We start from the raw sequence: 15,926 nt of genomic DNA on the forward strand, positions 1-15,926 counted from the left end.
GCCACAAGTTCTGCCCTGAAGCTGTCAGGAGAAGGATTAGAACCCAGCGCCCTCAGAAGGGTCTTCATCTTGCAGACAGAGCCTCCACTGAAGGGGAGCTCATTCTCCCCACAGGTAACCCCAAGACACCTGACTGCCCTCAGTCCATGTGGGGTCCCAAACCAGTCAGACATTGACAGCACCCGCCTTTCTGGATGAAGACAGCAGCAGTGGGGCTTTGCATTTCCCACAGAACAGGGAGACAAAGAAACCCTTCGGGCAGACTCTGTTTCTGTGTGTCCTGAATTTCCCACTCATTGTAATTAAAAAAGCTGATCAAAGTCATAACTTGAGGCTGAGCACGGAGGCAGCCTCATCTAAGCAGTTCCTAAGATACCTCCTCATTTTAGTGAGTGTCTTAGACGAAAGGAAGTGGAGAGATGATCAGGAAAGGCTTAACCTTTTACATTTTCTCTTCTGTGCTGTTTGAGTTGTTTTTTCCTGCAAGGATATATTACCTTCATAACGTGTGTGTGTTATTTATATATGTGTATATGTATTAATGTGTGCATGTGTGTTTGTCCCAGCTTCAGGGGTGAGGGCTATTTACAAGAGAAAGGGATTCCGTGGCTTACAAAAGGATTTGCTGAAGGCATCTTTGAAGCACTCTGCTCTCCAGGGACCTACAGAAAAGGATTTTGATTTATAAACACTTTCCTTTCCTGCTTTGATGCAACCCTTAAATACAGGTCCAATTTCTGTTTCAAGTTTTCTCCGATTTAACCAACTATCCTCCAGTTTGCAGCTATGTGCTGGGCACTATGCTTGGCACAGTGGGGGAAGAAAGATGAAGAAGACCTCTGTTCAAAGGGAAACTGACACTATCAACTCTCACAGAAGAGGCTTTGAAAGAACTTCTCAGAAGCTATTGGTAGGGGTGATTTAGCAAAACCCTCTGCATTGTCCATGAATCCAGCAAGGAGCTCAGACATGAACAGGTGTCTCTGGTCTCCCAGGGTGATGGGGCAGCCAGAAGACTCTACTGTAGTCAGCAGTGGGGGGGGGGCGGTTATAACAGCCACTCTGCTTCCCCATTACCACCATCACTGTGCAGAACCCACAAAAGGAGCCCTGCGATATGATAGGTGATGGTTTTTGAAACTAGAATAAAAAGAAGTTAGAGGCAGCTTGTGAAAACACATCCCAGTTAGACCTAGAGTAGGCAGGGAAGGGGCAACTGTGCAGTTTTGAGTTCTCCAACCCCCAGCCAGCCCTGTGGTTGACCTCACTTGCAGGTTCCCTTCACAGACCCATGATGTATAACCTACCTGTGCCCCTGATGTTGAGCAAAAGGCCATCTAAAACCCTTGGGCAGGATTGCAGTTATATTGAATTTTTATTTTATTGTTCCTGGCTGAAATGAGGCTCTCTATTGATAAAACCTTTTAAGAGAAGGATATATTTCTTTTGAAATCAGAAACCAAGGCATGACAAACACATAAGAAAAATGAAGGTAACAGCATCCACCTCTTTGGGTTGTTGTGAGGATTAAATGAGACAATTCCATGCCCTTGGCATAGTGCTGGCACATGACAATAGTCAGGCAGTGGAGCTGCTGTGGCCTGATTACTTTTGAGGCTGTGTGGTTGTGGCTGTTACTGTTGGATTTTTGTTGTGTGACCTCCATACCTTGGCTGAATCATCCGTAAAATCAGAACAACAATCTTTTCCCAGCCTGAAAACAGGAGGACCTGTTAACGCCATTTCCACTTTCTGTAATCTCTGTTGTAACTCTGCTAGGCTGGCAAACTTTGATGTTAATGATACAGGAGGGTAGGAAGATGATTTGGAGGGCCCCACCCCCTTTTCCATGATTCAATACCTTCATTCGTTCATGCATTCGGGGGACACTTATGCAGCCTTCTCCTCATTCCCATTCTACTGATGAGGAGACTGAGGATTGCAACCCTTGTTAAATGTGCAGCTTTAATCCCTCTCTGTGCAGGCAGTGGGCCCTCTGTTTGCCTTGACTGTGATATCAAGAGCTCAAGGATTTGCCTGGGAAACAAGGATTCTATGGTGTTGGGCAGTTGGAAACAATTGGTTCACTTGAATGGGTCAATTTTTTTCTCGATCATTTCCAAAAAATCAATATTCGATTGTGCCAGTCAGTGAGGTGCTCACCTTCCGCTCTCAGGAAGTGGAAGAGAAGATCACTAATCTTGACAAAATCTAAATAAAAGTGTCTCAAGCAAACCAGAGGGGAGGGGATGTGCAGGTGGCTCCTGAGGAGGCCATAAATCTGAGGCTGATGAATTGCCTGGGCCGGTGCCTCTGCCACTGGCATCCTGGTTCAGGACAGGAGTGCTGTAATTACTTCTCTGGCGGTGGTTTTCTGAAGTGAGCTGGTCTGTTTTTCTCATTTATTACTGCTGAATTTCAGGAAAGTGTCTGCTAAATCCTCCCTCCACTTCCTTATCTGAATATTAGATTTATTTGGTGAGGGCCAGAGTGTGCCCTGCCATAGGAAGGACTCAGTCCCTGAGCCTGCCTGCCCAGAGGATTCCCCTGTGAGTGTGATGCATGGGTGGCAGGCAGCCATCTCTTCCATCACCATCTCCGTCGGTGGTACAATAAGTTTCCCTTCCTTCCCCTTCCCCTGCTCTGTGGACGGATGTGCCCAACTCAAGGCAGTGGGACTAAGGCTAAGAATGATAGAGGACTTTGGGAAGGATTTTCCTGCCGAGACAGGGGATGGGGAAGGAAAGGGGCTGCTGGCCAGCAGGGCTAGTTTCTTATATCCAGTTTTAACCTCCTCTTCACTGCATGTCCTACTGAAGTCAGAGCCCCAACAGGAACTGACTTCAATCAGCAAAGCCGCAGATCCTAGAGTGTCCACAGGTTCCCTGACACTCTAGGGTCTAGGCTGCATATCAAAATTAGATGGCTTTTCATGACTTCCAGGGTGGCACAGTGGTTAAGGCTCCGAGCTCCCAATGCAAGGGGCCTGGGTTTGATCCCTGGTCAGGGAACTAGATCCCACATGCATGCCACAAGTAAGAGTTCGCATGCTGCAACTAAGGAGCCTGCCGGCCACAACTAAGACCCAGTACAACTAACCAACTAAGTAAATAAATAAATATAATACATATTAAAAACAATTAGATAGCTTTTCTTCCAGGCATAGTCTTCCCTGAGCCATTTCAGCTTCCCTGAAAAACAGACAAGTGCCTGATTCTGGGTACTATTGAGAATCACATAATAAGACTCAACATTATAGTGGCTTATGCAAGACAGAATTATACTACTCCCTTACATAACAGTTCTAGCATTGGCTATTGAGGCCTCATGAGGTGGCTCCACAGTCTTGGGGACCCAGACTGCTTCCATCTTCTGCTTATCATTCTTAATTTGTTGGCCCTATGAATTTTGTGAAATATAGCACAATTCCATGTCCACATTCCCTCTAGTATGTGGAAGGGAGGACAAGAAGACAGGGAAAGTATGGCCTCTCCCTTTAAGGATGCAATCTGGAGGAAAAGAAATGCCACATTTGGGACAAAGCTGCTCTACTTTAAAGATGTTTGGAAGAAACAGATGTGTTGAGTTCTTTATCTGTAAGAAGTTTTGATATAAAAGATAGTGGTGATTCATGAGAGAATATTTACTCCTGGGTAAATGTCCTACAAGGTCATCATGCACATACATTTCCAACTATCAGTGTATATGGGTAAGGTTAATAATCTTGAGTTTAGGTTATAATCTAATTTTTTCCTGAAAAGTAAAAGCAAATTCTGAGAAAACTCTCAACCATATGCTGTAAATGGGAATAAAGTAAGTTTTTTAAACAAAAAAAAAAATTTTTAAGCAGGATGCAACCTGGAAATTGCATGTGTGAGTACTCACATGCCATTGGTAGAAATTAGTCACATGGCTGCACCTTGCTGCAGGGGAAGCTGAGAAGTGTATTTTTTAAAATTTTATGTAGCTGAAGTTTGAGGTTCTATAACTAAAGGAAGAAGTAGAGAATATAGGGGATGGAGTGAGTGGGGAAGGCTGGATGGCCATGTCAGAGATGTGTGTAAGAGGAATGTTTTTGGAAACTGAGGTGGGGATGGCAGTAGGGAAGGGAAAACGATGGGCCCATTCTATCTTTTCTAACTTTCCTGCCTTCCTAGAATCTTGTTTTTCCTCTTCTGACCTTTCTCAGCCTTGATTCTGATACATGCTTCTTTTCTTATACTAATTTGGATCTTCTAAAGTATCTCCTAGGTCATGTAATAGCTCTGTGATTCACTAAACTAAGTGAGACCACATAAAAGTGTAGGGAATTAAGTTATTGAAACCAACTCTGTGCGAGACATGATGCCAGGTGTTGGGGATACAGCAGAGAGTAAAAACAGATGTGATTCCTTCCCTCTTGGAATGTAGATTAGAGTAAGAGAAAATCACACAAATATATGTCAAATTGCAGCTATGATTTCTACCTGTGGCCAAGATGGAGTAATAGGGCCTGGATTTATCCTTCTGCCTGAAACAATTAGACATCTGGATAAAATATATGAAATAATAATTTTTAAGATATTAGACATCAAGCAAAGAAGACACAATAATCCCTGAAAGATGGGAAATGAACAAATAACTCCCATAAATATTTCAGCGTGAAAAAGTCTTTATTTCTATTTTGTTTTTGAAAGATATTCTTCAGGGTTTAGAATTTTAGAAGAAGGTTTTTTTTTTTTTTTTCCCTCAACATCTCAAGATGTTTCTCCACTGTTTTCTCACTTGAATTGTTTCTGAGGAGAAATCTGCTGTCATCCTTATTTTTATTCCTCTGTACATAAAGTGTCTTTATTTTTCCTCTGGCTGCCTTTTTTTTTTTTTTTTTTGGTGGTACGCGGTCCTCTCACTGTTGTGGCCTCTCCCGTTGCAGAGCACAGGCTCCGGACGCACAGGCTCAGTGGCCATGGCTCACGGGACCAGCCGCTCCGCGGCATGTGAGATCCTCCCAGACTGGGGCACGAACCCATGTCCCCTGCATCAGCAGGCAGACTCTCAACCACTGCGCCACCAGGGAAGCCCCCTCTGTCTGCTTTTAAGGTTTTCTCTTTATCACTAGCTTTGAGAACTTGATTATGATGTGACTTGGTGTAGGCATTTTTTAATGTTTTTATGTGCGTGTGTGCTTGGGAGTTGTAGAGCTTCTTAAACTTGTGGATTTATGCTTTTCATCACATTTAGAGGATTTTTGGCCATTGCTTTGTTTTCTGTCCTGAAAAAAATAATTATTTTCTGTTCTGAAAAAATTAACCACCAGTGGACTCATACCACAAGAAATATTAAATGAAACCTTTAAGTCAGAAGAGAAATAATGCTGGATAGAAATATGGATCTCACAAAGGAATAAAGAATACTGGAAATAGTAATTATGCGGGGTAATATAAAATAACTTCTGTTATTATTTAAATCTCTCAAAAAACCACTGACCATTTGAAGGTTAGTAACAACATTATGGAGTTGAGTTTATAACATATGTAGAAGTAAAATGTATGACCACAATAGCATAAAGGCACACAGGGGAGAGAAGGAAGTATACTAGTACAGAGTTTTATATTATATGTGAAGTGTTACACTATTACTTGAAGGTACATGGTGATAAGTTAAGGATATATAGTATAAATCCCAAAGCAACCACTAAAATACCAATACAAGATATAGATAATAAGCCAACAAAAATGATAAAATGGAATCAGAAAAAATAGTTATTCAAAAAGAAGGAAGAAAAAGAAGAAAAAAGTGAACAAAGAACAGACATGACAAGTAGAAAACAAAGAGCAAGGTTATGTGTAATACAACTAACCATATTAATAATGACATTAAGTGTAAATGGTCTAAACACCCACATTAAATGTGGAGATTGTCCCATTAGATAAAAAAGCAAGACTGAACTATATGCTGCTCGAAAAAAAATCCACTTTAAATATTAAGACATAGATAGGTTAAAAGTAAAAGAATGGAAAATGATGTCATGTTAAGAATAATCAATAAAAACCTGGAGTGGCTGTGTTAATATCAGAGTAAATGTCAGAGCAGAAAATACTACCAGGAATAAAAAGAATCATTTCATAATGATTAAGAGGTCAATTCATCAAGAGAAAGTAAAAGTCCCGAACATTAGTGTGACTGAAAGCAGAGTTTCAAAATAATGAAGCAAAAATGGATAGAACTGCAAAGAGAAATAGATAAATCCATAACTATAGTGGAAGATTTCAATATCACTCTCACAATAATTGATGGAATAAGTAGACAGAAAGTAAATAAGAATATAAAAGATTTTTACAACACTGTCAAACAATTTGATTTAATTGACCTTTATAAAACTCTCTACTCAGCAATGACAGGATACATATTATTTTCAACTACACATAGAACATTTACCAAGATAGGTTACACAAAGTCTCAATAATTTAAAAGGATTCTAATTATACAAAGTGTATTTTCTGTTCATAATAAAAAATTAGAACTCAACAGAAGAAAGATACCTGGACAATCTCCCAAATATTTGGAAACTAAGTAATACACCTCCAAACAACTCACATTAAATAATGAACCAAAAGGTAAATAGAAAATATTTTGAATTGAATGAAAATGAAAATTACATCAAAATTTATGATGTGCCACTAAAGCAGTACTTAGGGAGGAATTTATAGCACTAAACACCTATATTATAAAATGAGAAATGTCCAAAATCAATAACCTTATCTTCCACCTCTAGAAGCTGGAAGAGTAAATTAAGTCCAAAATAAACTGAAGAAGGGAACTGATAGAAATCAGATCAGAAATTAATGAAATAGAAAACATAAATACAATAGAGAAATGAAAATAAAATCTGATAATTTGAGAAGATCAATAAGATAATAAGTATATACTTGGAGTGATTCCAAAAAAAGGGGGAAGATATAAATCACCAACATCAGGAATGAGAGAGGGGGCATCACTATCAATTTTATAGATATTTAAAGAATAATATATAAGGGAGTAGTATGAACAACTTTATGTAAGTAAACTTGAAAACTTAAAAAGACAAATTTATTTAAAGGAACAAACTATCAAAGATCACACAAGAAGAAATTGATGGCTAAGATATTTTTATGTCCATTAAAGAAACTGAATGATTGAACTTGAGGTATAAACTTCACATCAAGAAGATTCAAGACCTGGATGGCTTATCTATAGAATCCCACCAAATATTTAAGGATGAAATAGTACCAACTCTACACAAAGTCTTCCATACACTGAAGAGAAGGTACTATACTTCCTAACTCATTCTATGAGCCTACAATTACTCTGATATCAAAACTATGCAAAGAAATTATTAGAAAACTACAGACCAATATTCCTCATGAACATAGGTGTAAGGATTTTAAACAAAATTTTAGCAAATAGAATCCAAATAAATAGAAGATGAAAAATACCATATGGTCAAGTGTAGGTTTTTTTTTTTTAAGAATGCAAGGGTGGTTTAACATTCAAAAATCAATCAGTGTTATTCATGATATTGAAGAACAGCATGATCATTGCAATAGATACAGTAAAACATTTCACAAAATCGAAGAGTCATTTCTGATAAAATGTCTCAGCAAACCTGGAATAGAACTGGACACTCTATTTTGAAAAAGAGCATTTAAAAATATCTACCATTAGCACCATACTTAATGGTGAAAGACTAAAGACTTTTCCCTTTGATATCAGGAACAAGGTAAGGACCCATTGTCACTACTCCTATTCAACAGTGTGGTGGAGTTTCTAGCCAATGTAACTAAGCAAGAAAAAGAAATTAAAGGCATCCACATTGTAAAGAAAGAAGTAAACCTGTCCTTATCCACAGATGACACAATCATCTACATAGAACATTCTATGGAATCTACAAAAAAATGTAACTGAAAAGTGAATTTAGCAAGGTTACAGGATATAAAATTAACATACAAAAAATTACATTTCTATATATTGGCAATAAAAAATTGTAAATTAAAATAAAAGATCAATACCATTTACAATAGCATAAAATATAAAATCATTAGAGATAAATCTGACAAAAATGTACAAGACCTGTACACTGAAATTTATAAAACATTTCTGAGAGAAATTTAATACAACCTAGGTAGATGGAGAGATATACTGTGTTCATGAGTTGGAAGACCTGTTATTATTAAGATGTTGCTTTTCTCAGGCACAGCTCTGACTATGGCATGTCCCTGCTTAGCAACATTCAAGAGCTCCTCATTTCCTACTGAAGGAAGCCGTGAAGCCTAGCATGTGATGTTGTCCATGATCCACCTGTGGAAGTTGTGCAGGAGGGTGAGGTGGTGCAGGAACTCTGGAGCCAGGCTGCGGCCATCCCAATCTGGCCCTGCACCTACTGGGTGAGTTACTTAACCTCTTGGAACCTCAGTTTCCTCTTCTATAAAATGAGGATTATAATAGTGTCCACCTGGAGATGAATACGTGTGTGCATGTAAAATACTGGGAACAGTGCCTGGTATGTGATAAGGTCTCAGTAATACACACATTCTTGTGATTGCTTAGGTTAATTTTTGGGGGAGAGGGAATTTGTCTAAACAGCACATTTTCCTTCTGGGCTTAGGCTCTCCCCCCACCTGTGACTGCTCCACCCTTGACTGACCACTCAGATGTTTTGTTTTTGCTATTGCTTCTCTCTGACTAGACGTCATGTCCCTAAACTCTTGGTTCACCCCAATGCTGCACATCCTTCAGTGCATCAGCACCCATACAGAGCACAGAGGATGGAAATGGACTCCGGGGCCAGATAGATGTGGTTTCGTTGCCACCCCCTCTCTCACTTGCCGTGTGACCTTAGACTTGTTACTTAACTGCTCTAAGCTTTGGTCCATTCATCCTGCACGTGCAGATGGTAACGCCAACCCCACAGGCTTCTTAAATGGATTGCATGTGATAGTTCACGAGAAGGGCTTGGTGCACAGTGGGTGCCTAATAATTGCTGGTTGACACCATCAGTGCTGGGCGGACATAAGCCAGCTCTGCCTCCAGAAGGGCAGGAGAGATTCCTGAGGAAATTTCATCCACCAGCCTCACTCTGGGAAAGAGAACTGGAAACTTTTCTAATTCCAAAGAGTAAATGTCAGAGGCTTGGGAAGGATTCTGACGTTCTGAAAATAAACACCCGGCATGGAAAAAAATATGGGCAGGAAAGGAGGGGGTGGAGGTGGTAGGCCAGGGTGAGGCAGAGATGAGGTGCCAAGACTGGGGGGTAGACAGAGAGAGAGAGCCGGGGGTGGGGGGAGAGAAGGAGAGGGAGACGTAGACTCCGTGGAGACTGCAGGATCCCTCTTCTTGGGATGAGAGATTCAGGCACCCTCTGAGCATTCTCCAGGCGTAGAGGACCTGCCCTCCCCGAGGTCGTGGGCCTGCTGAGCAGAGCGTGGACAGGGAGACGACTTCAAAGCTCCAGAGAATCTCGATGCAGTGATCTACCCTGAGTCCTCCCTGCATCCCGGCAGGTCCCGGGGTCCACCCGGGGCAGCTCCTAGAAGTCCTTCCTCAGCACCCCTGCTTCCCACCGTTCCTCCAACGTGCCCCTCGTGACTGGCTCCCAGGTCCCTCACCACCCTGTTCCCTTCTCCAGATCCCCGGTGACAGTGGGAATGCCCAGTTCCCTGTGCAGACTGGGAGAGGAAACCCTTCTTGCTCCTGGCCTGACCCTCCTCCCCTGCAGCTGAGGCTGACTCTTGGACCTCCCTGGGATCTGGGTCCTGGGTAGGGCAGGGCCCCAGCCCCAACTTCTGCCCCCAGAGGCCTCAGGAGACACCTGAGCGTTGGGAGCCAGCGGAGGATCACCCAGCTGTACTTCAGCCAGAGGCTCGGATCACGGCCTGGGCAGACAGTGGGCTCAGAGGGATGGGGCCACACAGAACTGGGAGGGCTGACTGCCCGTATCATCCATCTGTGTTTCAGTGACGTCCTGATGGTGCCCAAAGGATGCTCACCAGCTGGAACCAGTGACAGTGACCTTGGAGGGGCCAGGGAAGCAGAGGGAAAACCCATGTATGGACCCTTGGGTATGTGCCAGGCACCACACCCAGGCTTTGTCTATCCTGTTCCATTTCATTCAGTTTTGTTTGTGGGGATTTTACTCCTTATTTAATAGTTGGGAACGTAAGGCCCAGAGAAATAAAAGCAACCTGCCCAAGGCCACACAGCAAGTGTGGCTGAGGTAGGACTCCCCACCAAGGTGGGTCTCACTTGGCTGCGCTTGTCTCTGCACCATACCGCCAGCATGTGGCTGCTCATAACGCACCAGGACTAGGGTTTCTTCAAGGGGCTTTTTTTTTTTTTTTTTTTTTTTTTTGCGGTATGCGGGCCTCTCGCTGTTGTGGCCTCTCCTGTTGCAGAGTACAGGCTCCGGACGCGCAGGCTCAGCGGCCATGGCTCACGGGCCTAGCCACTCCGCGGCATGTGGGATCTTCCCGGACCGGGGCACGAACCCGTGTCCCCTGCATCGGCAGGCGGACTCCCAACCACTGCGCCACCAGGGAAGCCCAAGGGGCATTTTTTTCCACTCTGACGGGCACTGTTCTGCTTCCCCAGGACATAGCACAGGACTGAACAAGCCCTGGCTCCTGCCCTTGAGGGCTGGGGCGATGGGGGGAAGGGAGGAACAGCAAGGAAGGCGAGCAAAGACTTCCCCAGGGATGAAAGAAAGCATTCCCTGTGTGGGTCAGGGCACCTTCTGTGAGAGGTCACCAGAATCCAACTCGAAAGCCACTGAAGAACAGGTGCCCAGGATCAGCTACTGCAGCCCTGTTTATAACTGTGAAATACAGAAACAACTTAAAATACTCACAGACAAGGACTTAACCTGGTGGTTCAGTGGTTAAGACTCCATGTTTCCACTGCAGGGGGTATGGATTCTCGATCCCTGATCAGGGAACTAAGATGCCACATGCCGTGCAGTGTGGCCAAAAAAAAACAAAAAACAAAAAAAAAACAAAAGCAAAAAAACCCCCAAAATACTCACAGACAAGAGATGGTAAAAAAGTCACAGCACTTTCGTACAATGCAGGGTGGGCAGCCGCTGAAAAGGATGGGGAAAAGTTTTGTGTGTTGACCTAGAAGAGGACCCTGATGCAGGGTCAGGTGGAAAAAGCAAGTTATAAACCAAGGGCAGCCTCAGCTCTCACCTGGACTGTGGGGACAACCTCCCGGCCGCTGCCTACTTCTCCGACCACTGCACTGTTCTCCACTCAACAGCTTAAGAAATCTCCTTAAAACCAAAGTCAGGAAATGTCCTTCCTTTTCACAAAGCCCTCCAAGGGCTCCTCATGGCACTCAGAGTAGCAGTCACAGTCCTTACAAGGCCCCCTAGGCTCTACCCACCCACCTCCCCTCACTCACGCCCCACCCCCTCCTGTTGCACCAGCCTCGGGGTCCTAGATGGTTCTGAAATAGCTGGACACTTTCCTACCTTGGGCCTTTGCACCTGCTGCTTCCTGCACCTGGAATGTTCTCTGACCCGTCCACGTGGCTCACTCCTCATGCCGTCCAGGTTTCTGCTCAGACACTGCCTTGCCTGAGGTGGTGATGGGGGGCTTTCCTGAGCACTCTGTGCCCCTTCCTCTGCTTAACTGTCCTTTGTGACGCTTTTCACCTGATGTAGCTAATAGTTAATTACCATATTCATTCATCATCTGTCACCCCAACATCCTGCAACCCAGCAGCAGAGGGACTTGGTTAATTAACCCTGTTGCGTCCCCAGCTATTTTGGGGCAAGACTCAACCTAGGGGTGGATAATTGGGATTTGGAGAACCAGTGCCCATGTGATTTGTTCAAGATGCACACCTAACCACATTCGGACCAGTTAGAATTCCCCTTGGCTCCTGACTACTCCTGAGATAAGGGCCACAATCCTAGAGAAAGCCCGAAGCTCCTGCCCTGCCTCCTACTCCCAGCCACATCCAGCCTCTCACTTGCTGTCTGTACTCCAGTTCCTCTGGATATTTTCCAGCTTTCTGTCCTTGCCCTGCTTTGGCTTCCCCAGGACCTTTGCACATGCTCCTTTGCTGCCTGAGGTGCTCTTAATTTCACATTTATTTATGAAACTTTGTTTAAAGCTGGTATCCCCCACTTAGCTGCAAGCAACATGAGGGCAGGGGCTGTATGCTTCCTCACTGCCTGTCTTCTATCTAGCACGATGCCTGTCACATCGTAGGGGCTCAATCAATGAACGAATGAGAGAGTGAACAAATGAATGAGTGAATGAGTGAATGCCATTGCCTTCAGTGGGGTAGGGAGAAGGCTGAGAGATGTGTCCCTCTAACATCCATGTGGCAAAGCCCAGGACCCAGGGGAAGGAGGGGATAGTGGGGTGGGATGAGGGGAGGGGGACACAGCAGAGGACGGGGACAAGGACAGCATTTGCTCCCCTCCTGCAGCCCAGTTGGGCAAACCTGACCCTTTCACTCAGGAAAAAGTACCACTGAGTTTATCATGCCCTCCCACCATATCTTTTTTAATAGATGCCTGGACTGCATTGCACAGATGCTCCATAATTTCTTTAACCATCTCCTGTCTGTGGATTTTTAACTTGTTTCTGATTTTCACAATTATAAACAAGGCTACATGGCCAATCCTGGACCCCTGTGCTCAGGTGGCTTTTGAACTGGATTTTGGTAACTTGTCACAGAAAATATTCTCATACCCACTCGCCCTGCCCTGCTTAAGAGGTGGTTGGAGAGAAGCAGAAAGAGCCCTGGGTGGCAGGAAGGGGATCCCACCTCCTTCCTATCACTGCCACCTCCTCCCAGAAGCCTTCCCTGATCACTCCAACCTACACAGAGTTCACCCCTTCCTCCTCTGCATTGTGCCTGCACCTTCCACACACTTCCCTTCTTGCTCACTTCATGTAAGTATCAGAATATAATTTATGTTAGAACCCCTCCCCCATAACCAGGAGCTTCAGGGCAGGGGCCATGTCTAATTCATTTCTGTGTCTCTAGCCTCTGAGGGTAGCTTGGATCTCATTAAGTGTAATGGAGAGTTCAACATGGGCAAGCCACTGCCCTTCTCCAGACCTCAGTTTTCCCCTCTGTGAAACGGATGTGGGCCTGGAGGATAGTTTCCTAAGGTCCCTCCCATTCTAGGATTGATTCTCCCCCAAGCCTCAGTCTCTCCTTCTGTGAGATGGGGTGGTAACATTCCCCACCTTGCTGAGGCTGTGAGGACGCAGTGAGGAGGTGTGGATGAGGGGCCGGGGGCAGTGCCTGCACCTGGGAGGGGCTGCTCCCCTGACAGGCGGAGTGGGCAGGGAGTCCGTCCATCCATCTCCACCCCAGGACATTGGCCGCCATTTCCTGGAATGCTGTTGAAACATCACTGGTCTAAGCTTTTCAGCCATTTTACCATTTTGTCCTCACAATCCACAGCGGGGCTGAGGTAAAGATCCTGGGTGATCCATATGAAATGCAAACCTCCTGTCCCCCAGCTGCTTAAAGCACCGCAGAGGCCCCCCTGTCCCTAAAGCAAAGACCCCAACCTTGAGCTCAGCTTTCAAGGTCCTTCAAGGTCAGCTCCTGTACTGGCCCCTCCGGCCCCACCCACACCCACCCGGGTGTGGAAACTGAGGCTCAGAGAGACGACAAGACTCCCTAGGGCCACCCGCCTGGAGACGGAGGAGCCAGATTCAAACCCAGGCCCGTCGGGGTCAGTCCCTGGGCTCCACCGGCCCCCCAGGCCGCCCAGAAATGCCGTCTCCAGGTGTATGTATGTGCACACACTCTCCCCAACCCCCGGTGGGCCTTGTCACAGCTGGCAAAGGCTGTTTCTAGCTGTGTACATGGGTTTGACGATCAGAGGGCAGGTAAAATACTGCTCACCCTGGGGTGTTCATTGACCAGAAGGGGTGGACAGCCTCATCCATGCAAACGCTCCTGTTGGTTGTGTTTCCATGTGCTGGGCACCCCTGCAGCCTCAGCTCACCCTGATTTGTTTTCCTCCCAAAGGATATGAACCTCTTGATTTAGAAAGAATCTGGGAGAGGCTCTGATCTCTTGTGGTGATGTCTGGGAGAGCTCGAGCACCTTTGAAGGGAATCAGTGACTCATAATCACTGTGATTTGGGTCCCAGGCCCACACAGGACACTCCCCAGGCTCCTCATTAAAGAGCTAATTGTGATATTTGATGGCACAGCTGATGCGTCAACCGTGCCCTTTGCTGGGTCTTTAGAGGCATTTTGATGCAGGCCTGTGGGCGCCACTGTGCACCGCGTGGGAGAACGGAGACCTCTGGGCAGTCTGGTGGGTATAATCAGCCGCGCACAGCCCAGCTCACCGGGAGATGGCCTCGGTGAATCCTCTAGAGCTGTGGGTGCTGGGCTCATGGGAGCTCTTTGCCTGCCTTAATTTCTCCTACAGCTCTTCTCGCAGCAACATCTCTGGGAACTGCTGAAGCAATGGACAAGCATCGATGAGCCAGGAGTCGGAGCCGTCCCCCTTCTCCTTTATTCATCGCTAGTCCCTGAGCTGGGGGTACATGGAAACACAAATACAGAGTCCGCCCTCAGGGGCTCACAGGCTGATGGGGGAGGCAGAGGACAAGCATGATGCAGATGGATCTGTGTCATGTTGGGGGTGAGAGTGGGTCTGTAGTTTAGAGGCACTGAAGTGAGGTGGTTACAGGTCAGAGGCTTGAGACTTGGCTCTGGCACCAACTTGCAATGGGACTCTGGGTCGGTTATGTGCCTCCTTTAGCCTTGGTTTTCTCCTCTCTACAATGGGCATTATGTTGGGAATTTCTGTTGCTGAGTGACTGACCAAGATCAAATATTTATATTTGTGTGTGTGTATATGTATATGTTTACATGTATGTATATACAACAGTGCATATGTATATATGTGTATATATATGTATATATGTGTATCTATATGTATCTCTGTGTATGTATATGTGTATATAGGTATGTATATATGTGTATATATAACAGTATGTGTGTATATATGTATAGTATCTTTGTGCATGTATGTTTCTGTGTATGCATATGTATATGTGTATGTATATACATATGCATATATATGGCAGTACATATGTATATGTGTGTATATGTGTATGTATATGTGTAAGTATATTTATCTGTGTGTATGTATCTGTGTGTATGTATCTGTTTCTGAGTATGTATGTGTATATGTGTACATATTTATATATGCATATATATGGCAGTACATATGTATAACACTGGGACTGACATTGGCTCACCCTGTGCTGTTTCCTCTGTGGATTCTGATGTATGGGGTTGAGTGACTATAGCTGAGGATGCTGCCCATGGTGCTGCTAACTGGCATTTTCTGTTCTGTGTCAGGGACAGAGGTGGCAGCCATTGTTGTCCGCCCCACCACCCCTAATCAGGCTGCCTGACACTCTAGGTGCTGGCAGCCTGCGGCTGCTTTCCTCCTCCCCATGCAGCTTTCTGAGGTTTGAAAATAGATGCCCCTGCCTCCCTATCTCTCCCCAGGTCAAGGGAAAGCAAGGGCAGAACAACTGTCTAGAAAATTCCCTTCAGAAAATACCAGTGTGGATGAATCAGCCCAAAGCATCCACATAAAGCTATTTCTGGGGTCTCATAGGACCTAAGCTCCCCACTCACTCATGCCTTCATTTAGATGGTATTTATTGAGTGTCTATTATGCTCCAGACCCTCAGGATATTCTAGCTCCTCATCTCACCTCATCTCTGCATCTGGTCCTAATATTTGTCACCTGCAAAGGTGTTTCCACAAAACACCTGCAACCACAACCACAAACATAATTGTTTTGAGACCCCGCATTGCCATGAAATGCTGTGTGGCTCTGGCTCCCCAGGGGCTCCAGCATACGGCAGGATGCGATGGGATGAAGAAGAGGCAGCTGTGGTGCCCAG

The sequence above is a fragment of the Mesoplodon bidens genome (assembly GCF_964165515.1).
Source record: "Mesoplodon bidens genome assembly, chromosome: 2".
Taxonomy (NCBI): Eukaryota; Metazoa; Chordata; class Mammalia; order Artiodactyla; family Ziphiidae; genus Mesoplodon; species Mesoplodon bidens.